The sequence below is a fragment of the Myxocyprinus asiaticus genome, chromosome 13, assembly GCF_019703515.2.
Source record: "Myxocyprinus asiaticus isolate MX2 ecotype Aquarium Trade chromosome 13, UBuf_Myxa_2, whole genome shotgun sequence".
Classification (NCBI taxonomy): domain Eukaryota; kingdom Metazoa; phylum Chordata; class Actinopteri; order Cypriniformes; family Catostomidae; genus Myxocyprinus; species Myxocyprinus asiaticus.
The window spans coordinates 18,552,237-18,576,177 of record NC_059356.1 but is presented as its reverse complement, the minus strand read 5'-3'; the positions used below and the strand labels follow the sequence as shown (position 1 = coordinate 18,576,177).

At 40.0% G+C, this 23,941-nt stretch overlaps 1 long non-coding RNA gene and 1 other non-coding gene across 2 annotated transcripts; both read left to right on the top strand.

Moving 5' to 3' along the window:
* Positions 1 to 280: 280 nt before the first annotated feature.
* Positions 281 to 352, top strand: trnat-cgu (transfer RNA threonine (anticodon CGU)). The gene has a single exon. It is a non-coding gene; the product is annotated as a tRNA-Thr (tRNA).
* Positions 353 to 3,462: 3,110 nt separating this feature from the next.
* LOC127450605 (uncharacterized) lies at positions 3,463 to 22,696 on the top strand. Its single transcript, XR_007899009.1, has 2 exons — positions 3,463 to 3,745; positions 22,561 to 22,696. It is a non-coding gene; the product is annotated as an uncharacterized LOC127450605 (long non-coding RNA).
* Positions 22,697 to 23,941: the final 1,245 nt, after the last annotated feature.

Below are 23,941 nucleotides of genomic sequence, written 5' to 3'. Positions count from 1 at the left end.
TGTCCACCCGAGGACAGAATAATAACGAGATACGAAGTGAAACCCGGTCTGCTGCTCAGCTGAATTAAACATCCATTGTTCTCAAAAAATTGGAGCTGTCATCATTAGTGAGTTGTTTTAATTCATTAAATGAAACAAAAGACAAATTCGGGTTGTATGCTGTTCCTTTAAAGTGACGACTGCAATACAATTAAAGTAAATCAAGGAAAAGTAGGAAACATAAGAAATAAATAACTATTTGTCTGAAATCTAAAACAAACTGTAAAGTGGCCAAAGCGCAGGCGCGGTGGCCAAGTGGTAAGGCGTCGGTCTCGTAAACCGAAGATCGCGGGTTCGAACCCCGTCCGTGCCTTTTAAAAGCGATAAATTCCATTGTTGTCTCATAATCAAAATATAGTTGACGAACAGCACCAGAATACGTATCATGATATGAAATGCATTATTCCATGTTTGTATACATACAAGCTCAAAGTCTAGGGTTCAAATTGAGCACACTAAAAAAGGGCATTAGGAAATTGTCTACACATCTTCATGACATAGCTAATTGAAACTCAATTGAACTTTGTATTTGTACGGTAGTACTTGTATGGATGATTGGATTTCCTTCGTTTATATCGGTAGTTTATATATAATTATGCCTTTTTAAATGGTGGTTGATTTTATCTATAACTACAATAATGCATTTATGATTATGTATTATGCCATACAGTGCATGCATCTTTGTATTTCCATCTCAAAATGCAGTGTACTGTATGTTGCATCTCTTTGCATCCTGTAACAATAGTCCTGAAAATGCACTGTCATAGTCTTGGCGGCAAAGGGCAACAAATCAGTACTGTAATCCTGCAGGTTTGAATGCAGATTTTTAAAGGGATAGTTCACCAACTTCACCCAAAAATGAAAATTCTCTCATCATTTACTCACCCTCATGCCATCCCAGATGTGTATGACTTTCTTTCTTCTGCTAAACACAAATGAAGATTTTTAAAAGAATATCTCTGCTCTGTAGGTCCATAAAATGCAAGTGAATGGTGACCAGAATGTTGAAGTTCCAAAAGGGACATAAATGTAACATAAAAGTAATCCATAAGACTCCAGTGGTTTAATTTATATTTTCATAAGCGATATGATAGGTGTGGGTGAGAAACAGATCAATATTTAAGTCTTTTTACTGAAAATCTACACTTTCACTTCAACATTCTAGGGTGGAAGTGAGTTTTACTTTCATATTCAGACACCTACTGGTCAGGGCTGGTAAAAGGTGGAGATTTAAAGTAAAAAAGGACTTAAATATTGATCTGTTTCTCACCCACACCTATTGTATCACTTCAGAAGGTATGGATTTAAAGGGACAGCTGACCCAAAAATGAAAATTCTCTCATAATTAACTCACCCTCATGCCATCCCAGATGTGTATGACTTTTCTTCTTCTGCAGAACACAAATTATGATTTTTAGAAGAATATTTCTGCTCTGTAGGTCCATACAATGCAAGTGAATGGGTACCAAAATCTTAAAGCTCCAAGAAGCACATATAGCCATCATAAAAGTAATCCATACAACTCCAGTGGATTAAATAATGTCTTCTGAATCTAAACGCTAGGTGTGTGTAAAGAAATAAATCAATATTTAAAACTTTTTTACAAAAAATGTTCACTTCCCACCAGCTGTGGTATGCGCGTTCACGAGAGGGTGGAGTTCAAACTGCATCTTGCCTGACGTAAGTGTGTTGGCATGTGGATATTGTCGGATCCCTCGGCTGGTCTGAAATCAGCAGGGGGGAAATGTTCACTGCACACCCTCGATATTTTGAGTGACTTTTGATATCCCAGTGAACAGTGAGCAGCCATAGTTTCAGACGCTCTGGATCATTGATAGGGACTCTGTAAAAAGTTAGTCTTTCCTCTTGCGATGATGCCTGCGGATGTAATCTAATGTTTTTCAGCAGGTTGAGGCATCCAGCATAAGCACACGCAAGCACCATCTTGAAAAAGAAACAGATACATATACAAATCTATAGCAAAACCAATTCAGCTTCTGTATAACTTTCATCCTCTGTTATAAACAGCACTGCGCTTCCGTATTTTACGCGTCAGTTCTCGCATGAACATTCCAAAGTGCTTACGTCACATGAGAGGCAGCTTTATTCGACTCTCGTGACCGAGCTGGGCAGAAGCTAAATTTTATATTTAAAAAAGTTTTAAATATTGATCTTTTTCTTACAAACACCTGGTGTTTTTGTCACAGTCTGTCTCCCTCATGTTCTTCAAGGACTCTTATTTTGAAGTTTTCCTCCGGACTACATCTCCCATGTTTCACTGCCCTCATCACTCCCATCTGTTCTTCATCATCCGCACCTGTATTCCATTCCCTCATTTAGCTCCTTGTGTTTAAATACCCTCTAGTTTTGTTCATTCATTTGTCAGTCCTTGAAGTGTTATGTTGTCAGTTAGAGATGTTTAGCTTTATTGTTTGTTCTGCTCCAGCATTCATTATTAAAAGACTTAAAATATCTACTCCTGTGTCTTCCTCTCCACATACCCAATGTTACAGTTTCACTTCAGAAGACATTATTTAATCCACTGGAGTAATATAGATTACTTTTATAATGGCTATACTGTATGTGCTTTTAGGAACTTTGAGATTTGGCACCAATTCACTTGCATTGTATGGAGCTGAAATGTTTTTCTTAAAATCTTCATTTGTGTTCTGAAGAAGAAGAAAGTCAGACAGATCTGGGATGGCATGAGGGTGAGTAAATGATGAGTTTTCATTTTTGGGTGAACTATCCCTGTAAATCACCTTTTGGGAATGTATTAATTTAAAGACGATTAATTGAGAGAATTTAAATTTTTGGGTGAACTAACCCTTTAACCACTGGAGTCACATGGATACTTCTATGCTGCCATTGTGGACCTTCTGAGAGTTCTAGTCACCATTCACTTGCACAAACAGAGCTGAAACACTCTTCTAAAAATCTTCATTTGTGTTCTGCTGAATAAAGAATGTCATACACATCTGGGATGGCATGAGGGTGAGAAAATGAGAGGATTTTCATCTTTTGGGAATTTATGCATTTATAGACGCTTAATTTACTCAATGTTTGTAAGTCTAGCATGTTTGTGAGCACACGAGTGACGGAAGGATACACGCGCTTAATTACATCATAGATGTGCATGTGCTTATTTAGGTCTTCCATTTAATTAACATGACATCGCAGTTAAATCACTTATGCAAATAAACATTCTAAATAAATGAATTGGTGTTATGACGAATATTTAGCCAACAACATCAGTAAACTCGGTCATAGCGACTCCGGATTTTCTAAGAACGTTCCTTCCTAGTTTCTATATTTGGAGATGATTTGTAGGAAAATAGAAACGGCCAGCTCCATATCCAGTTCCACGTGTTAAACTTAGTGTCAAGACAGCGTTGCCCTCACATTTTACGATGTAAGTGATTTCACTGATGATCATTAATAGATTCAAGAATGTCAGCAAGGAATTTAGCACACAATTGGAGTGTGTTAGGCTATTGAAAATGGGAGCGAAGTCCCCCCGCACGGCCCCTGCTTACCTAGCAGCGTGACCATGAAGCAATGCATGAGCAGTGAGATCTTAACGTGCACAGAGTCAGTCTGCTTCTCTAGACGCTTGCTGAACTCACCACCGGGAGCACGTTTGGCGTGCACTTAAAGAAACCATATCTGACTCAAACCAGCCAGATGTTTGTTTTATTCATACGAGGTAAGTTTAAAGCGACAAATACATCGATATACGTGTGCGCGTGTTTTGTTTAGCGGCTCGGTCGCCGTTTAATGGCAGGTGTGATCAGTATTCGAGCAGCTAGCAGAATACTTATTAATTCCATTGATGTCATAATAGACAGTATGCTAACCGATAGAATGGGAATTTAAATGTAAATGGGAGAGACGGTGATCACCAGGTTGTTTTGTCTTTGAAAGCAACTGCAGGACATTTTTAGGTATTTCTGCATGTTTTATATCTCGCGGATGTTGCTTCCCGACCGAGACAGACAGACAGATTGTGTCTGAGAGAGTACCTGAACTCTCTTGGGAGTCGAACATACTGTCTGGGACTCAATTGACGCCCTGTTGTCTGCAAACAAAAAGCTTTGGTTTTTCAAAGCTACTTAATGTCTTCCAAATCATGTGCTTGGACAGTGACTTTGAACTTCATGTGATACCTCTAATACTAGCCACTGTATTTGTTACTTATGTGTAACATGATTCACGTGGCATGTTAACCATGGCTGAAGAAGGTCACCTGCTATACTTTGTGATTTAACAGAGAAATGAGTTTTTGGGGTATATCACATGTCTGAGCAACAAGCCAGAAAAATATCAATGGAGACAAATGAGATTTGTCATGTCAAACTGTTTAAGATCATATATTCATGAAACCGAAATGCTCAGAAGCTGATGGTATACAAGAAATTAGTACGATATTAGCAGCATTCAGTCTGTGAAGGTATCAAAAATACTTTGTGATTTCAGTGGCGGGACTTTGGGGGCAAGATGAGCATTGATCTTAATCCAACTGGCCCGCAAAGTCCCGCTTCTGGGATTCGCTCTCGCAGCATGACAAGAGTAAATACACTACATGCACTAAATGTATTTATTTTGACATCAGTTTTAATCAGCCGCAAGTACTCAATATAATTAGACTACCTACGACATGTTTGTGCCTGATGACAGTGAGGCAACCGATTTTACTGCATAAAAGTTATGCATAAACCTGTTCACCATCTTAAGTCACATTTGGTACTCTCAGAAAATGTATCTCAAATGTATATGTAATCTGAAATTGCCACTGAGTCTAAATGTAATGCCGCAGGGAGAATGAGGGGCTTTTGGGGGCACTTGTGTTTCAGTTTTACCATCATAATGCCCCTAAAAATCCTTATTGCTCTTGCACTTATCATCATTGACTGATGGGATTGTCACAGAGAGTAAAAAGGCCACATGCTTTCTTTTCTTATGTTTAGTTACCTTTGCAGACTCAGCATTGTGGTGAACGTGTAGACTACTTATTACAGATGGATTTCAGCTTTGTTTTTGTCATGAGAAGTTGTGTTCTGACCATAATGCACTGTTTTCCTAATGTATCGATAGTGATGCGCTCGGAAACATCTAAATCTAAATTACTGGTTTGATTGTATGAGTCATAAAGGTAATTTAACATTGCTGAATCAACCTGAATATGTTAGGTTACCCAAAAAAAAAATCAATATTTATATCAGGTAGAAATTGCCAAACCTTAAGGTAATTATTTCAGGTTACCCAACATAGTCTTATGAGAATTTGTCACAAATTTTGTGGTGTATTTGTACTAATTCGTAAGACTTGCGTTGGGAACCCAGAAGTGTCGCTTTCTACCATTTTACACATCAGGGCTTTTAACATTGTTATTATGGTTATTTTTATGCTCTTGGTTTGGGTTAGATTAGATCTTGGGTTGGGTTAAAGTTACGAAAACAGTTTTCGATTAACAAAAAAAAAAAAAAAAACGGCACATCGGAAACTACAAGGACACGAGGGAAGCATCAATCATTGGTGGGTGTATAACTTGTATGATTTTGTATGAATGAACTTGTTCGAATTGGTACGAATTCACCACCTCGTACTCTTGTGATGAATTCTCATGAGATCGGTGTGGTTTCCACTTTGTACAGTGCAGGCCACACTTATTCAAGATATATGTGATGATAGGACATGTGATATGGACATGGCTAATGGCATCTCACTGATGACATGTTTAGTGTAAACTCCACACTAGTTACATTAATTTAGGAATATCAGGCATTATGTTTGTTCAGTTGTGTTTGGCTTACAGCTGTGGTGCAACTTCATGCTGCACTAAAGGCAGCTTACGAAATGCCTTAAGCATCTGCTGCATCTACTGAAGCATTCTGTTATCCAGCTGATGGTGGCAACAATACCGTTCCCTGAAGGCCAGTCAAACAGAGAGAACAGACAAGCATCAAAGGAATTTAGCCAGCCCAAGACCAAATTCACATCTCTAAGCGAATCATATATATCTGTCATTATGAAGAATGTCGGTTCATGAATGGGTAGAATTTTGACACTATCCCGGTCATTGACATCAATCATGCTTTAATTACGTGACACTGCCCGAAGCTACAGCTGATAAGAATGAATAAATGAGAGTAACATTCACTGCAATAGTATGCATTTTATGCAGCTCAATAAACAATAGGGGAATTTATCAGACGAAGGACAACATTGCTTTAAACTCCGATCATTTCTCTCTCTCATTCAAAGTCCAATCAAAGAAGTGATCTTTGAAAACAAAACAGAAAAAAGAGCAACAGTGCATCTCGGTGATCTTTTAGTGTACTCCAAAACACATGCCATGTTATGAGAACAAGGGTTGCTAGTTGAGGGAACAGGATGTGATTCCAAGAATGTGAGGAGCCTTATGCCACATGTGATTAGGGGATAGTTTTGTCACTTGCCAAACAACACTGTCAAACTTGCCAAATTGCAATAGCTGTGAGTAAATAAAATTAAGCCATAAACTTTCTCATACTCCGTTTTTAGTAATCATCAGTGGATTGCAATTTCTTTTGATGGGCCATAATCAATATATAGCATGTGGAATTGCATATTGCACTGGCCTTGTGATCTCTTTGAAATCTCTGGGCACTGGTCTTGTTACTTGAGCAGGAATTAGCTGTGGTGCTTTCTCTGTTCTGTGGTTCCATACGGCTCAGCTCATGGTAACAGGAGAAAGGTAGAGTTTCAGCTAGGAAAGTAATTATTGACACCCCAGACAGCCAACAGTGAATCCTTCCTAACTGAACTTAAATGACAGTTGTCAAGACCGTAACCTTAATAGGTTAATAATTCTAATGAAGACAGCGAACTTCATTGGAACACATTTAGATTTGTCCTTTGAATGTTTATTAATGTTAACTAGTATGATTAACAAATAAAACAAATAAGAATTCTGACCACCTTCTGAGAAACTCCCTTAAATAGAGCTATTTAACCAATCCATCAGAGACCTGGTCTAGGATGAAAATAAGGTGCATTTCAAACTGTTCTGAGACCAGTGCAGACAGAACTCACACAGGTGGTTAAGTCATTCAATAAATGAGGAGCAAAGGAGCATCCTATAGCTTTCCTGTCAGCTAAGTGCATGCACTACAAACCTCCGGTCAAAAGTTCAGTTTCAGGCTGCAGATGATGTTTGCACCACTCAACATGGTTGGTAGACATGGGAAAATGGTAATCAGTATGTAGATTAAGAATACAATATGATGCTAAATTTATTTTTTAACTTGGCAGTGATTGGACGATGCTGGCCATTACTTGTATCTGAATTAATTATGCTAATTTCTGATTGGTAAAATGCTTCAGCGCTGGCTATTACTTGTTTGTTTGACAGTGCAAAGAGAGAACATTTAGGTTTTGTTGCAAAACTAGAAAAAATACTGTAATTTAAAAGTCAAATCAAGTCAAATAATTTTTATTTGTATAGTTTTCAGTTTTTAAGAACTAATTGCTCTTAAATTTTTTTATTTCTTATTTTTTTTTTTTTTTTTTTGCATGTTTATTAGGGGCTACTAGTTACAAATCAAAAAGGGAAATGGAAAATGCACACAGCAGTCAGGACCCAGAAGGTTAACTTAACCAAAAAAAAAAAAAAAGGTCGGAGCGAGAGGTAGGAAGCTTATTACAGATTATAGATAGTTTATTGCAGGTAATATTTCATTCTAAAAATAAAGTGTTGGAAAGGAGGCTGTATTGTATCAATTTGAAATTCTGTTATTTGATTGGTTAATCTAAAAGTCGTACCTTTTCATTCGAGCCAAATCATATTATATGATATGATTTCGCCATTTTGTTGTTCAAACTTTGAGCTGTCATGAGAAACTATGTTGGATATGGTTAAGAAAATCCAAACCAGTCCTTATTTGAAATATTTTGAACCTTTAAAAACATTTCCTTGCAAAGTCACTTGCTCATTGTTCCTTTAGACGTCATTAAATCCTCTGAATCAGTCTCAAAGAATGCACTGGAGAGCCATTTCTGCTGAGTCGGCAGTTCACATTAGCAGTCTTGAAATGGTTTAGGTTGTTAAGAAACCCATGTAGAATCTTGCCCTGACAAAAAGAATCTTTACAGTTCTTAAAATGGATGTGTTCTCCCCCTTTCCCTCCGTGTGCCCCTGCTTTACTTTTTGTCTGACAAATTTGAGTATTACTTTACAATAATGTTCCATTTGTTACCATTAGTAAACAATATTAGTTAACAGGAACTAACAATGAATAATACTTTTACAGCATTTAGTAATCTTGATTAATGTTAATTTAAACATATTCTAATTCATTTTTAAAATCAAAAGTTGTATTTGTTAACATTAATGCACTATGAACTAATGAACTAACAATGAACAATTGTTTTTTGTTTTTTTTTATTAACTAACATTCAACAAAGATTAATAAATGCAGTAAAAAAAAAAAGTTACTGTTCATTATTAGTTCATGATATCTAATGCATTTACTAATGCTGTCAAATGTTACCTTATTATAAAGTGCTACCTGAATTTGTTAACGTAGGCTTATATCAGCTAAAAAGTTCTATTAGTACTTAAAAAAACTGATTGAACCTCTTGAGAAGGGGTGGGCTATAGTACACACAAGGAAGAACTTACAGCATTTGCCTCATGAGCATCATTTCACATTTTTTTATTAAGCTTGTCTCAACAGTCCCCACACACAAAGACAAAAAGATAAACAATCTGAGAAAAAGTTACTTGTTAAACAAAAAGCGACAGCAAAAGGCATTTCTTGTGCTTGTGTAATCACCGTCTCTCTCCCTCCTCCCTTGGGTAAAGTTCCAGGCTTATAAACCAAAAGATAAATGGATTTATGATGTGTGATAGGCGTAATAGATTTAGCACATTGTGGCATTTTTAAAACATGTAACTTTCTCAAAGCAATATAGTTTGTCAACCAAATTCAAAATAGAAATTTTAGCAGAATAACAGAATATCTTGCATACTTGGACAAATTTAATGGAATCCACTGGGAAATAAACTTTTTTTGTTGAGAATGTAATTACTGTTATTGTTCAGAAATTACTGTAAGCACAGCCAAATCAGCAGTATGGCTCACAATAGGCCTGTAACACATCTGTTCTCTATAGCTCAGTATGAGGCAGTATTTCAGAAAACAATATTTAGAAAAGTAATTCATGTATATGGCTTTCTTTATAAAATGCATGTAATAAACAAGAAGAAACACAGAATTTGCAGGGTTGGAAATATTGCACTAATGTGACAGTTAATGTGTTTTACAGTGCTTGTAAATGCAGATAGGTATATCTAAAAAAAAAAAAAAGTCAAGACTACCCATGCAGTAATTCTTCTGCTGTCACTTGTGGACCAACTGGTTTGCAGAGGCACCATCCCATGCACTGTAAATGGGTCTCACAGGTCTCAGCATGGTAAAATATATAGAAAATTCTCAGGTGACAAGCTGCCCTTGCGCAACGCAAGAGGAATATGTTTACAGTTTCTTTTCCTACAGTTATATTTAGAAACCATCTGAAAGTTTGGACAGAAAACAGGGTGTGTGCCACGAGTGAGCGTAAAGTGTCCATTTGCTGTCACAGTCATGCATGTTTAGATGGCTTATCTGAATCTGAGACGGATCATTCTGCCGGTTGAGCCTTTCAATTTCACTTTGGTGAAATTTTGCTACAATATTGCTCACAGGGATATCTTTTTTTTTTTTTTTTTATATATTCTGAAAACAGAAGGTTGGCTTTCACTGCTTTCCAGTATAACAGTATAAAAATATTGACAAAGTTAATAAACATTCATAATAAAAATATTTTAGTGACCTATATTATAATAATATAGATAATATATTATTGTTTGGTAAAGCATTAAGCAGCAAATGACCTGCTACATAAATTAAGTAGGGCCTTTATTTCAAATATACAGTACACTGAATAGTTTGTTGTAGATTATTTGCCATCATTTTTCAAGATTGTATTAAGACTACTCTGCAGATCAGCTTCGTCAATCACACAGATGACAGTTAGATGTCAGAGAGTCACCTCTGACAGTTTTAACACAAAGATTCATAGTGAACAATAGCCTGCTCCAACATGTGGAGCAATTGGACTTTGGAGTAATTGCTCCAATGCAATCCCATCCTCAGAAAGGTTCATAATGGATTTTGGCACTAAGAAGTGGCATAAAATCAGTGTATTTATCAGATTGTTTGGTAGTTAATGAGAGACACAGAATAACGTTATCATATTCATAGATGCATTTTCACTTCTGTGGTTTGGTTAGCTTGTTTTTTGGCCACTGTTCTGCTTAATAAAATATACAATAGCTTGATAAAAAAAGAATAATTTTTAACACTATTAAAGTTGCATTGCCATCTGTTGCACATTTAAAAAAAAAATTATAGACTTGACAGTACTAGTGTGAAGGACACCACAAACAGAAGGGAAGGAGGACACAGGGAAGTGGGTTTTTCCAGATTCAGGTAAGGCTTTTAATTGGCCACTTCAATGCTTTACAGCTTCACAAACTCAACAGTCTCAGAGGCACATAGGCACTCAAACTCATTAGCTTCATGAACGTAAACACATCAGCTTCCACAAGCACTGTAGCTCCTATGTGCCAGACTCTCTCTGCCTCTCTGCTGGTTGCGTGGCCGTTTATATGCCGCTCTCCCCATGCTCACTGGAATTAGAGACAGGTGTTAGACATAATCTAGCTCAGGTGTAAGCGCCCTTACCACTTTCTCTCTCTCCGGACAGACGCTCGACCACGCCCCCATTGCCACATATCCCCACCACCCGACTCAGGCCGGGGAGACATCCGGCCTTTTTGTGCTCGGGCAAACAGTAGGGATGGCTACATACCACCACCCCCAGCTCGGTCTCTGTGGTGCTGGATGAGGTTTGTATGACCTCATCCAACGTCATATGATGTCTGCAACCTCTGCGACTTGATACGGTGAGAGGTGGTCTCCGCAAGTGACTGGGGTGATATGATTAGGTTTTGTATTCACCTCCGGCCTGAGCTCCACCCTCTCCAGAACTACCATAGCCAGCGTCACAGGGACCGCCTCCCTCCACAATTTCAGGAGGTTGAGGTGATATATTTGACGTGCGCCCCCTCTATCGGTTCGCTTTGCCTCATAATCGAGATCCCCCACTCGTCGTGTGACCTCAAAGGTCCTTGCCACTTGGCGAGTAATTTGTAGCTCGATGTGGGGAGTAATAAGAACTTCTGTTGTAAATTCCCACAGTCAAGTTCCCCTGTTATTCAGTCGGCTCTGTCGTTCCTGAGCTTGGAGCAAATTCTCCTGTGTTAGTTGCCCCAAGGTGTGGAGTTTTGCTCTAAGATCAAGAACATATTGAATTTCATTCTTACCGGCTGAAGGTCCCTCCTCCCAAGCTTCGCATATGACATCAAGCACGCCGCATGGGCGCCGCCCATACAGCAGCTCGAATGGAGAAGACCCAGTGGAGGCTTGCGGGACCTCTCATACTGCGAAAACGGGATCGAGCCATTTGTCCCAATTTCTAGCATCCTCGTGCACAAACTTATGAATCATGTTCTTAAGGGTTTTATTAAATCGCTCCACCAGGCCATCTGTTTGTGGATGGTAAATGCTGGTGCGGATTGAGTTAATGCCCAATAATTCGTAAAGCTAGAGTAGTGTCCGTGACATAAAGGTTGTGCCCTGATCGGTGAGGATTTCCTTCGGAATCCCCACCCGGGAGATTATTTTGAAGAGTGCCTCCGCAACACTACGTGCCGAGATGCTGCGAAGAGGCACTGCGTCCGGATATTGTGTTGCATAGTCCACTAGGACTAACACAAAGCGATGTCCACGTGCTGACTGCTCTAAGGCCCGACGAGGTCCATGCCAATTCTCTCGAAGGGGACCTCGATCAGTGGAAGGGGGCGCTTTTGGGGTGGCCGGTGGATTCACCAGCTGACATTCGCGGCATGCCACACACCACCTGCGAACATCGCCGCCAGTGCCTGGCCAATAAAAATGGGCTATTAGTCGGTTCAGTGTTTTCATTTCCCCTAAGTGACCCGTCATTGGATTATAATGAGCCGCCTGGAACACCATTTCCCAGCGGCTCCTCAGTATTAAGAGCTGGGTTGTATCTTTTGTTTGAGCATCCTGCGTCACTCTATACTACCGCTCGTTTATAACTGCAAAATAAGGATATGAAAGTGGGACACCCGGCCGGAGCTGTTGACCATCAATCACTCTCACTTGGTCTAAGGCATGCTTGAGGGATTCGTCTCGCGACTGCTCCAAAGGAAAGTCCCCTTCGGGAAATCCCCTGAGGATGGGAGGGGCTGCAGCCTCTCCCCCCTCACATCATCCTGACGTGGTGCTGACGAAGACGGCCCTGGCTCCGCCTCCCCTGCCAGAGCATCGCACATTTCACATCTTGTCGCTTTTGTGCAGGACCCATCCACGCATATTCCCTTTAATACATTTCTAAATTCAGGCCAATTAGTCCCCAAAATCAGCGGATGGGTGAGGTGGGAACTAACTGCGGCCTTCACTCTGTTTTGTTCACCAGAATTTAATCACAAGGGTCACAACAGGGTAGTTGTGAATCTCCCCATACACACACTTCACCCTCACCGTTTTAGCTGTGCCCAAAGCCTCGTGCTGAACCAGGCATTGGTGGATGGTTTGATTATAACCCGTGTCCACCAATGCATGATAAGTACCCCCCCTTGACACTTACCAGTATCCGGTATGCTCCGGCCCGGTTGGGGGCAGCCTGCGGAGTGTCGGGGATCAGGACCACCGTCCCCAGCTCTATCATAGGTCATTGATCCCGGAAGTGTCCCGGATCCCCGCAACTCCAGCAGGCTGGCCCAGGCACCATGCCTGCACCTGCGTCGGCAGACACTTCCTGAGGGGGAGCGCGGCGGGGCACTGTAGATGCTGGGGGCGGTGCAAACCCCCGCGTGCGGGGAACTGGCCTCTGTGGTGGGGCTCCTCACCTCCACGGGGCAGGAACAGGCTCTGGAGAGAGAGCAGAGTGAGGGGAAAGAGAACAGGGAATACACGGGGAGGGGAGAGAGAGTAGGAGGGCTCTTCCACCCTTGAGTATGCTGCCATATGGTCCTCTGCCAGTTGGACAGCTTCCTCCAGCGATGCCGGGCTGTGGCACTGGATGCCATTCCTTTTGGCAATCGATGGATTAGGTGCTCCAGCACCACCTGGTCAATCACTCCCACAACGTCACGATCCCCCGCCAGCAGCCATTTCCGGCATGTGTCTCGGAGCCGTTGGGAGAAAGCAAACGGGCGGCCGGTGCTCTCCAGATTCATAGATCGAAAGAGCTGGCGGTACTGCTCTGGACTGCAGCCAACCCTCTGCAGGATGGACTTCTTCAGGTCCTCATAAGCCAGGAGGAAGCAGGGATTGTTGGTGGGATTGGTGTAGGCCGGAGAGGGACTGAAGTATCTCCATGGGGCTTACTTCCTCCAAGCCCGCGTTTCGGCACCAGTCGGAAGGACTCCACAAACAGAAGGGAAGGAGGACACAGGGAAGTGGGTTTTTCCAGACTCAGGTAAGGCTTTTAATCGGCCACTTCAGTGCTTTACAGCTTCACAAACTCAACAGTCTCAGAGGCACGTAGGCACTCAAACTCATTAGCTTCACGAACATAAACACATCAGCTTCCACGAGCACTGTAGCTCCCTTGTGCCAGACTATATCTGCCTCTCTGCTGGTAGCGTGGCCGTTTATATGCCGCTATCCCCATGCTCACTGGAATTAGAGACAGGTGTTAGACATAATCTAGCTCTGCTTTCTCCGGACGGACGCTCGACCACGCCCCCCACTGCCACAACTGGTTTTGTAGTTTTGATTTGCCAGTGGGCTTAGCATGCTGTAACTGATCATGCTCTTTGGCTACACTGTCTTTTAGGTTATCAAGTGTCCATCACACAATGACTACATGCACCTGTGATACTGCAAACTTGCTACAACTACATATTTAACTACAATACATAAAGTAAAAGAAAATAAAGTAAGAAGTTTTTGTCCACAATAGAACATGGACAGTGTTGTGTGAAATCTGATTATAAAATAATTAGTTACTGTAATCTAATGACCTTTTAATCAAAAAGTAATATAACATATTACATTTTGAACTCTTATAATCAGAATTACTGACTGACTTGTTACTTTTAAGTACATTATTTGGTTTATATATTTCCAAAATAGTATTATTTATGTAGGATTAAAAAAAATCACTTATGTTCAATTATGTCCGTCTTTTTGCGTTTCTGTAACAGCAGAAGGGGGTATGTCCCCCAATAAGTCACTTTAAGGGAGAAATGTGTGGTTTGACTTGTGTTGTGTGCGACAGTGTGAGGAAATATAAACATTATTTTGAATTCTCTGTGCAAAAAACAAAAACTTTTCTGTGAAAAGTGTTTTAGAAAGGAATGTAAAAGTAAATTAGTTAGTAATTTGAATACTTTTTTGAAGTAATCAGTAAAGCAATCTAATATTTCTACAGTGTGTGTGTGTGTGTGTGTGTGTGTATATATATATATATATATATATAAAGTAAATATAATTTATAGTGGATTACTTTTTTGAGTGGGTAAGGTGAATTATGTATTAAAGAAATATTGACTTTAAAGGGATAGTTCGCACAAGAATGAAAATTCTGTCATGGTTTACTCACCCTCTTGTTGTTCCATACCTGTATAAATTTTGTTGAACACAAAATGCAGAACAGGGCCTGCAGGTATGATTTGCACAGCAGTGTATTCTAAAATAGTATAAAATATCAGTTATGTAGTATAAGTATTGTGACGGAACTTAAATACATCGCTGGCAGCGGGACATTTTGTCCCGTAATGGTGACTAATCACTCCTGTCTTTAAATGCAGAGTGTGGCACTAGAGAGAGAGACTATTCTCTTCCCCATGTTTGCTTCATGATGATCGCTTTCCGCAAGCCCAATGCAGAGACGCTGAAGAAAGCATGCGTCCACACGACCTACCTAAACCAAATTAAGTCACAGTTACCTGGCAATGATGCTAATCTCACAAAACATTTGTAAATATTGGAGATGGCATCTTACAAATGTGAGTTGAATGCTTTACCATCACCCCAAGCTGTGTGAATATTTACATTGAGAAACAAGTACTGAACTGAAGTTGGCTAATGCGCTAAAGCTAGTGGCAACACATTGCATGTGATAAATGTCACTTTCATCAGCTGTTAAATGGTAAATGTTTCCGTGTAGTAAAAAAAACTTTAAGTGTTGCATTTGGGAGGATAATACACTTTAAAAATGTATACAGTACATGGCTGAGTGCAAAGTGTATATTGTAATTGCAGAGTGTATAGTGCATCATTTGGGCCACAGCTATTGTTGTCACCTCTAGTGTTTATTTCACCAGAAAACTGCAGCATTATGTAGAATGAGGCACATAAAACTCATTTAGCAAAATGTAGTTATAATAAAGTGATTCTCTGAGACCACGCCGAGCACATTTTAAGTTAAAATTTTCAATTACTGAAAAAAAAAAAAAGACATTCAGACAGGTTTAAATGATATGACCCTACAAAGATATTTCTGAATAAAGTGGTAAAAGTGGCAGCCAGACTGAGCTCTTTATCACCAAATATTACATAAAGAAGTAAATATCAACTACCTTACAAGTAAACTTATCAAGTGTAAACTTGCCAACAGAGAAGTGTTTTTTGTTCCATTGAGAGAATAAAGGGGGTGAGGAACACTGAGGAAAATGCTGACTGGCTCTATTGATGAAGAATCCCTGGCAAGACTCAGATTTTATGATCCATGCATCCTATTCCTGTGGGGGTATTACCGCGTGGCGAACCATTAGTCTGCATTCTTTGTATCTGTAATGCTCCTGTTGTGTGGGAGAGGAGTGTAGCCATGCTGTCATGAGTCATGGGGTCAGAGAGAAGCAGAGAGAGAGAGATGTTAGACTGAGCTGTAACAAGCCTACATGTCAGTCTCGAGCAGTTCAGCTCTTAACTCAAACCATATGCTGCCCCCTCACAGCTAAACCGAATGAATGAATGTCTATTTTAAATAAGAGCTGAGTCCAGCTCCATGCATTAAGGTGGCTGGCAGTCATCTGATATTCATTTGCTAATGTGTTTGTTTTATCGCTGCCATTTTTCTTGTCTTTGTTTGCAATGAGGAGCTCTTGGAAGTCTTTGGCTTTTAAGGGAATCTCGCAGTCATGATTCCCAAGTGTAGTCCTTGATGATGATGATATACTTCCTGTGTGCTCTTGAGGCTGCTGTGTCTTGGGCCTTTTTCAAAGGGAAGTGAGAAAGGAAGCCAGTGCATATGGCTTTTATTTCTGAGTCACATCCTCAGTGTTTTAGCCCACCAAATGGATTTATGGGTTCAAAGTGATGGACAAGATATGCATCAATTATATGACTGTGTGTGCAACATCTGTAAAGACAGCTGGCAGTTATGGATCAGTTGTACAGTTTCCCTATCGATCATTTACATGCTTATACTGTATGTCAAGGGCAGGGAAGACTTGAATTTCACACTTTTTGGACTGAAACAAATGAGACAGGTTAAGACTTGAGCCACTGCTCTTAGAGAAACATCCAGTTGTTTCAGAAAAGATTCACAGTGTGCTACAAGTCCAGACATCGCTCTCATCAGTCAAATCAAATGCATTTGTCAATCATAGATCCATGCCATCCATCCATCTATCTATCTGTTTATCTGTCTGTCTGTAGTTATTTTTACAGAAAGACCAAATACAAGGGTGGAGTTGTAATTTATTTGGGCTTACCATTTTGATACCTGCCAAATATAGTGTTTGCATTTGTAATTATAGGGGCATAAATGCTGGTTTAGCTAACTTTAAAGAGATTTGTGTATTGTTACACCAAATCACAGAAATGCCTTAGTTAATTTGTGGGGGAAAAATAAATAAATCTCATTAGTAAAACAAAACAAGGATTCCCTAATCCTGTTGCAACAGATACAGATTTTAATTTTCATGCCTACAAAATCAAAGGAGCAGTTCTTAAAGCTACCTCATGCTTTCTAGCATTTTAGTGAAGTTTATAAAGGCACTGGCTAAAAAAATGTTCGTTTACACGACAACGGCGTTTTTCGGCCTGAAAACGCAAACTTTTGAAAACAGGTTTCAAAGTGCACGTTTTTGAAAACGATACCGTTATCGTCTCCGTGTAAACATACAAAAACACGAATTTGTGAAAACGATGACGTCATGCGCACGCGTATTACGTATTATATAAAGAATGATGTATTGATAGGCATCAATTTGAGATGTATAATTATCAATATGAATACTGGTGTCTATGCAAATAACAATAATCAACTATTTTTTCATTGAGTATTTTGTATGGAGTGTGAACATTGTACAGTAGGCAGAATCTGCAATTTGAAAATCTTGAAATTAATGTATGGATTCAGATGGGAAAAATTTATTTTGTATTTTAAATGTTATTTATTTATTTATTTACTTTTATTTGATGTACCTTTACCCTGCAATTCATTCACCCCCCGCTTATGTATATAGCCTATAGACAGAGATGTGATGCCACGTACAGTATTCAATGATATGCTTAGAATATGAAAACATGAGGCAGTGAAAATGCATGTTAGATCCAGTGTACACAAGACCTCTCTCCCGTCAGATGTCCATATATCAGTGTTCTGTCTGATATCCAAAACCAATCAACATTAACAGCTTATTATGTTAACTCACTCTCCTACCAGCCCAAGAGTCATAGAGAATATAGAAGGCAGGAGACGAAGTGATGGTAAAAATGAGCAGCGTTTATTGATTAATCTTGAGAGTTCAGTCTATTGGCATGCGCATGAGTACTTCAAAACGTGCGAGACATTCAAAACTACAATGGCCTGAACCAAGCTTCCTCAGCTGGCGAAGGAAGTACAACCTCTGCTGGGCCTTTTTCACAATGGAGTCAATGTGGGTCTCCCACTTCAGGTCCTGTGAGATGGTATTGCCCAGGAACCTGAATGGCTCCACTGCTGCCACAGTGCTGTTTAGAATGGTGAGGGGGGGCGGGGTCAGTGTTGGGGTGTTCCTCCTAAAGTCCATAATGATCTCCACCGTTTTGAGCGTGTTCAGCTCAAGGTTGTTTTGACTGCACCAGACACCCAGCTGTTCAACCTCCCTTCTGTATGCAGACTCATCATCATCTCGGATGAGGTCGATGACAGTGGTGTCGTCTGCAAACTTCAGTTGCTTGACAGAGGGTTCCTTGGTGATGCAGTCATTGGTGTAGAGGGAGAAGAGTAGTGGGGAGAGCACACATCCCTGGGGGGCACCAGTGCTGATTGTACAAGTGCTAGAAGTGAGTTTTCCCTGTCTCACAAGCTGCTGCCTGTCCGTCAGAAAGCTGGTAATCCACTGACAGACATGAGAACAGAGAATTGGTGTAATTTATTCTGGAGTATAGCTGGGATGATGGTGTTTAAAGCCGAACTGAAGTCCACAAAAAGGATCCTTGCATATGTCCCTGGTCTGTCCAGATGTTGCAGGATATGATGCGATCCTATGTTGACTGCATCATCCACAGACCTGTTTGCTCTAAGCAAATTGAAGGGGATCTAGAAAGGGTCCAGTGATGTTCTTCAGGTGGGCCAACACCAGTCTCTCAAATGATTTCATGACCACAGACATAAGGGCGACAGGTCTGTAGTCATTAAGTCCTGTGATTTTCGGTTTCTTTGGGACAGGAATAATGATTGAGCGTTTGAAGCAGCATGGGACTTCACACTGCTCCAGTGATCTATTGAAGATCTGTGTGAAGATGGGGGCCAGCTGGTTAGCACAGGATTGAAGACACGCTGGTGAGACGCCATCTGGGCCTGAAGCTTTCCTTGTCTTTTGTTTCCGAAAGACGTGGCTCACATCATCTTCACAGATCTTAAGTGCAGGTTGAGTAGCAGGAGGGGGGTTGCAGGAGGTGTTGGTGTTTGTGTGAAGTGAAGGTCAGAGTGGGTGTGGGGTGTGAGATTGGGCCTTTCAAATCTGCAGTAGAACACATTCAAGTCGTCAGCCAGTTGTTGGTTCCCTACAGGGTTGGGGGTAGGAGTCCTGTAATTTGTGAGTTGTTTCATGCCACTCCACACTGATGCAGGGTCTTTAGCTGAAACTTGTTTTTCAGCTTCTCAGTATCTTCTTTTAGCCACTCTGATTTCCTTGTTCAGTGTGTTCCTGGCCTGATTGTACAAGACTTTATCCCCACCCCTGTAAGCATCCTCTTTGGCCTGACGAAGCTGCCTGTGCTCTGCTGTAAACCACGGTTTGTCATTGTTGAACTTTAAGTCCTAGTAGGAATGCACAAATCCTCACAGAAACTGATATATGATGTAACAGTATCTGTGAGCTCGTCCAGGTCTGTGGCTGCAGCCTCAAAAACACTCCAATCCGTGCAAAAGAACTACAGGCTTGTAGTTCCCGCTCTGCTTCATTGGTCCATCTCTTTACAGTCCTTACTACTGGCTTGGTTGATTTTAATTTCTGCCTGTAGGTTGGAAGATGAACCAGACAGTGATCAGAGAGTCCCAAAGCTGCTCTTGGGACAGAGCGATATGCATCCTTTATTGTTGTGTAACAATGATCCAGTATGTTCCTGTCTCTGGTGGGGCATGTGATGTGCTGTTTGTATTTGGGCAGTTCACGTGTGAGATTTGCTTTGTTAAAATCCCCAAGAATAATAATAACAACTGAGTCCGGGTATTGTTGTTCCATGTCTGTGATTTGATCAGCCAGCTGTTGCAGCGCTGTGTTCACATGCATTTGGTGCGATATATATACACCAAAATAAATGAGGAAAACTCCTGCGGCGAGTAGAAAGGCCTACAGTTAATAAAGAGCGCTTCCAAATTAGGACAGCACATCCTCTTTAATGTTGTTACATCTGTACACCAACTTTCATTGATATAAAAGCATGTTCCACCGCCTCACGTTTTCCCCATTAAAGCGATCCACTCTGAACAGCTGGAAGCCCAGCAGATGTAACGCGCTGTCCGGAATGGCTTCACTCAGCCAGGTTTCTGTGAAGCACAAGGTAGCAGAGGTTGAAAAGTCCTTGTTTATGCGGGTGAGGAGATGTAGTTCGTCCATTTTGTTAGGAAGAGAGCGGAGATTCGCTAAGTGAATATTCGGCAGCGCTGTTCGAAATCCGTGCCGACGGAGTTTGACCAGCGCACCGGCTCATCTCCCTCGCTTGTGTCTCTTGAACAGCAGAGCTGCACCTCCAAGTAAAATGTCTAGCAAAATGTCTAAATATTCGAAAACCGGGAAAAGATTGTCTGGTATACGCTGTCGAATGTTCAGCAGTTCGTCTCTGTTAAAACTGACTGGAAAAAGATTACTAAACACAGGACAAACAAACAAAAACAACAAAAGAACTGAGGAGCTCCACACCGAGGCAGCCATCCGCGGCGCCATCATGATGAACTTCATTGTTTGTATTCACCGCTCTGTGGAAGAATGCTTATGTGTGCAGGTGCGTAGTGTTTCTTTACAAAGTGACATTGCCAACTACTTGCCTGGCATGCATAATACAGTGTTTTTAGTCTTTTTCACGGATCCTTGTGAACGGGGATCATTTTGACAACGTTGTTGTCTGTACGCGAAACTTTTCAGTTTTTAGTACATCGTTGTCGGGTAAACGTACCCTAAGAGGCAACAGTTAATTCAATGAAGGAACATTTAGTACATGATCTGGCCACTCTGAACTTGTTAACATGCTGGATCAACAGTGCAACAACAATCCACTCATCCAAGCCAGAACAGTCTTGTTGTTTGATTTATTTATGTACAAACCACTGGTGGTGGTTTATACATACATTTCTGAACTAAATGGAAAACGGTTGTTTCTAGAGCAAGTAGTGTTAACCAAGATCATGAGACTGCAGGTCTAGTGATGCAACAGCATCTAGCTGTGCTCTGGGAGTCAAACCTAACAGCAAGAGATTCATTCCTTGTGTTGGTTGCCAGATAGGGAACAGTTAGAGAGAGCTCCATATGGTTTCTCTGTTATCCTGAGGCTTCAATTAGATTAATCTCTCTCTGGTGTGAAAGCCACAGCAATATGCTCTCAGGTTACACCAATTAAGCCATGGTCAGCTGGGTGATCGTCTTGTAGACAGCCAAATGTGGAGTTTAAAGCCGTTTTCTGGAAAGACATGAGGAATGTAGCATTTTAATGGGTACTGTCAAGCTCTAAATAAAACCACTGATGCATTTTCCTTCACCACAACATTGTCGAGCTGTTAGAGTGCAGGGTAGGGTTGCACCAGCTGTGCATAAGTTCTCACGTAAGTTAGGATGTAAAGTTCACACTTAGGGCTTACTAACTACAAGTTAATTTGTAACTAAGTCAGTGCTTAATTTGGTTGCACCACCTGTTCTTAAGGCAAGACTTAACTAGTAGGTCGTAAGCTCTCTGTAAAGTAATGCGTAGTTGCATAATATGCCGTTTACCTGCATTTATCCAATAAGCAGCCTTCAAATTTGTACACAGAAGTGTTAAGTCGAATTTCAGTTTTATCTTGTTACAGTTGATGTTCAAACCTTGTTTGCTCACGTAACTGTCAGCTGTAATAAATTATATCCTCATTAAAATACGATACATAAAGTAGATTTGATAAATAGTAGCCTATATTTGCCCTGTGTAAATAACAATAAATAGGAACTGTATCTGAAATAAATAAGGTGTGATACAGCAGGCTGGAAAAACAGACATTTATTCATTTTAATATCATATATATATTTTGAATGTGTTGAAACTTTATACCGGGCGACGCACCCTGAAAACTGCACCGTCTGAACGTTTTCATGCTGAAGAGCTGCTTAAAAGTACGTTTTGTCTCTCGTAAATGTCAACATCATACTGTATGTCGAAAAGATTGATGCCTGTCACACAAAACATGAGCTCATTGATGTCATAAAATATCAGTCTACTTTTTTATTCCATCAGTTGCTCCTGGTTGGAGGCTTCTGTAAATATTTAGTTTATATGTAGGGTTATATTCTACCTAAGTTTAATGGTGCAACCCTCAAATATTTAGTCGTGTGTAAATTGTGACTTAGTGCCCATTTACGCCACAATTAGGCTACGTTGTAACTTACGTATAGCTGGTGCAACCGGCCCCAGGTCATTAAACCTTGAGAGTAATTATATGGCTTGCTGTTATGAAGGTGATAATCTAGGCAGGTTACACATGGGAACAAAATGATATAGTACTTACTGAAGAGAAGCAATTATACCCCAAATCCTCACCCCTGGTGAAACTATGCTAATGTTATGAGGTTTTATTAACCGTTCTTTTTTTAAGACAGACAGTAAGTTGGTCACCACTCATGTGAAGTATACTGTATTTATGTTTCTGAATATATCATTTATATTCTTTCATGTGTTTGAAGACAGTATAACTGATTAAATCTTTATTTATTGTGTCCACTAGATTTCAGCATATTTGGAAGAAGCACCAGAGACCTTCCTGTTCGCTTTTCCCAACAGCTACTTGTTGGAGAAGATTAGAGGCAGCTAAAGGGGCCAATGTTTTTTTTTTTTTTTTTTTTTTTTACTTTTCCACTTAACTGTCAATTGACTCCAGGTGTTTTCAGGGTGTATTGAACAATTCTACCCAGAATTCATGTTTACATGTATGCCAAGCCTAATTGACTTAATTATGTGTGGAATATAATAATGTATAGTTTAATTTTCACCAGTTTAAATGCTAATTCTTGATATCAGCAATGGAATTACTACAAGTGAAATTTGTAGTTTTTTTACTCTAATAAAAACAGTAATTCTTGATATAAAAATTATGTAATTACTTGTTGAAATACCCATTCTTGATATAAAAAATTCTATGTAGTAAAAACTAAAGCTAGTAAAAACACAATTATTGATATTGATTGTAACTGCATTTTCAGTGGCAGAATTTCACTATGATCTGTCAGTCACTCCTGTTCAAAATGCATTTACAGATATAAGTAATTTTTTTAATAGGTAAATACATTTTTAACATGTTAAGTTGTTAAATATATCTTAGTAGGCTTTATTACTAGTTACAATAACATACACTGATCAGCCACAACATTAAAACCACCTGCTTAATATTGTGTAGGTACCCCTCGTGCCGCCAAAACAGCGCCAACCCACATCTCAGAATCCGCAGTTGTACAGATTGGTTATCTGAGTTACCGTAGACTTTATCAGTTCAAACCAGTCTGGCAATTCTCTGTTGACCTCTCTCATCAACAAGGCATTTCCATCCACAGAACTGCTGCTCACTGGATGTATTTTGATTTTGGCACCATATCCTTACAAGTGAAAACAAGTCAAAGTATTGGGATTTTATATTGTGATTAACATGTGAGAGATACCCCTTTCACATGTGGCATCACATTCATTCCAACATTTGAATCTTCTAGTGATTCTTAAAGGAATAGTTCACCCAAAAATGAAAATTTGCTGATAATTTACTCACCCTCAGGCCATCCAAGATGTATCTTGAGTTTCTTTCTTCATCAAAACAGAATTTAAGGTTTTTAGGATTTCATTTCAGGCCTCCTCCTCTAAACAATGCAAGTGAATGTCCTCCATTTTTTTTGACGATCCAAAATGCATATATAGGGTGCATCAAAATAATCCACACGACTCCAGTCAACAAATAAAGTTGTTTTGAACCCAAACGATTGATTATGTTTAGAAACAAAACAATACTTATACACTTTTTAACTACAAATGTTCACTTCCATACATCTGTGATGCGCGCTCATGAGAGGGATAACGTAAGGTCACGTGGAGGAGGAGGCAGGAAGTGCGTCACCTTAAGG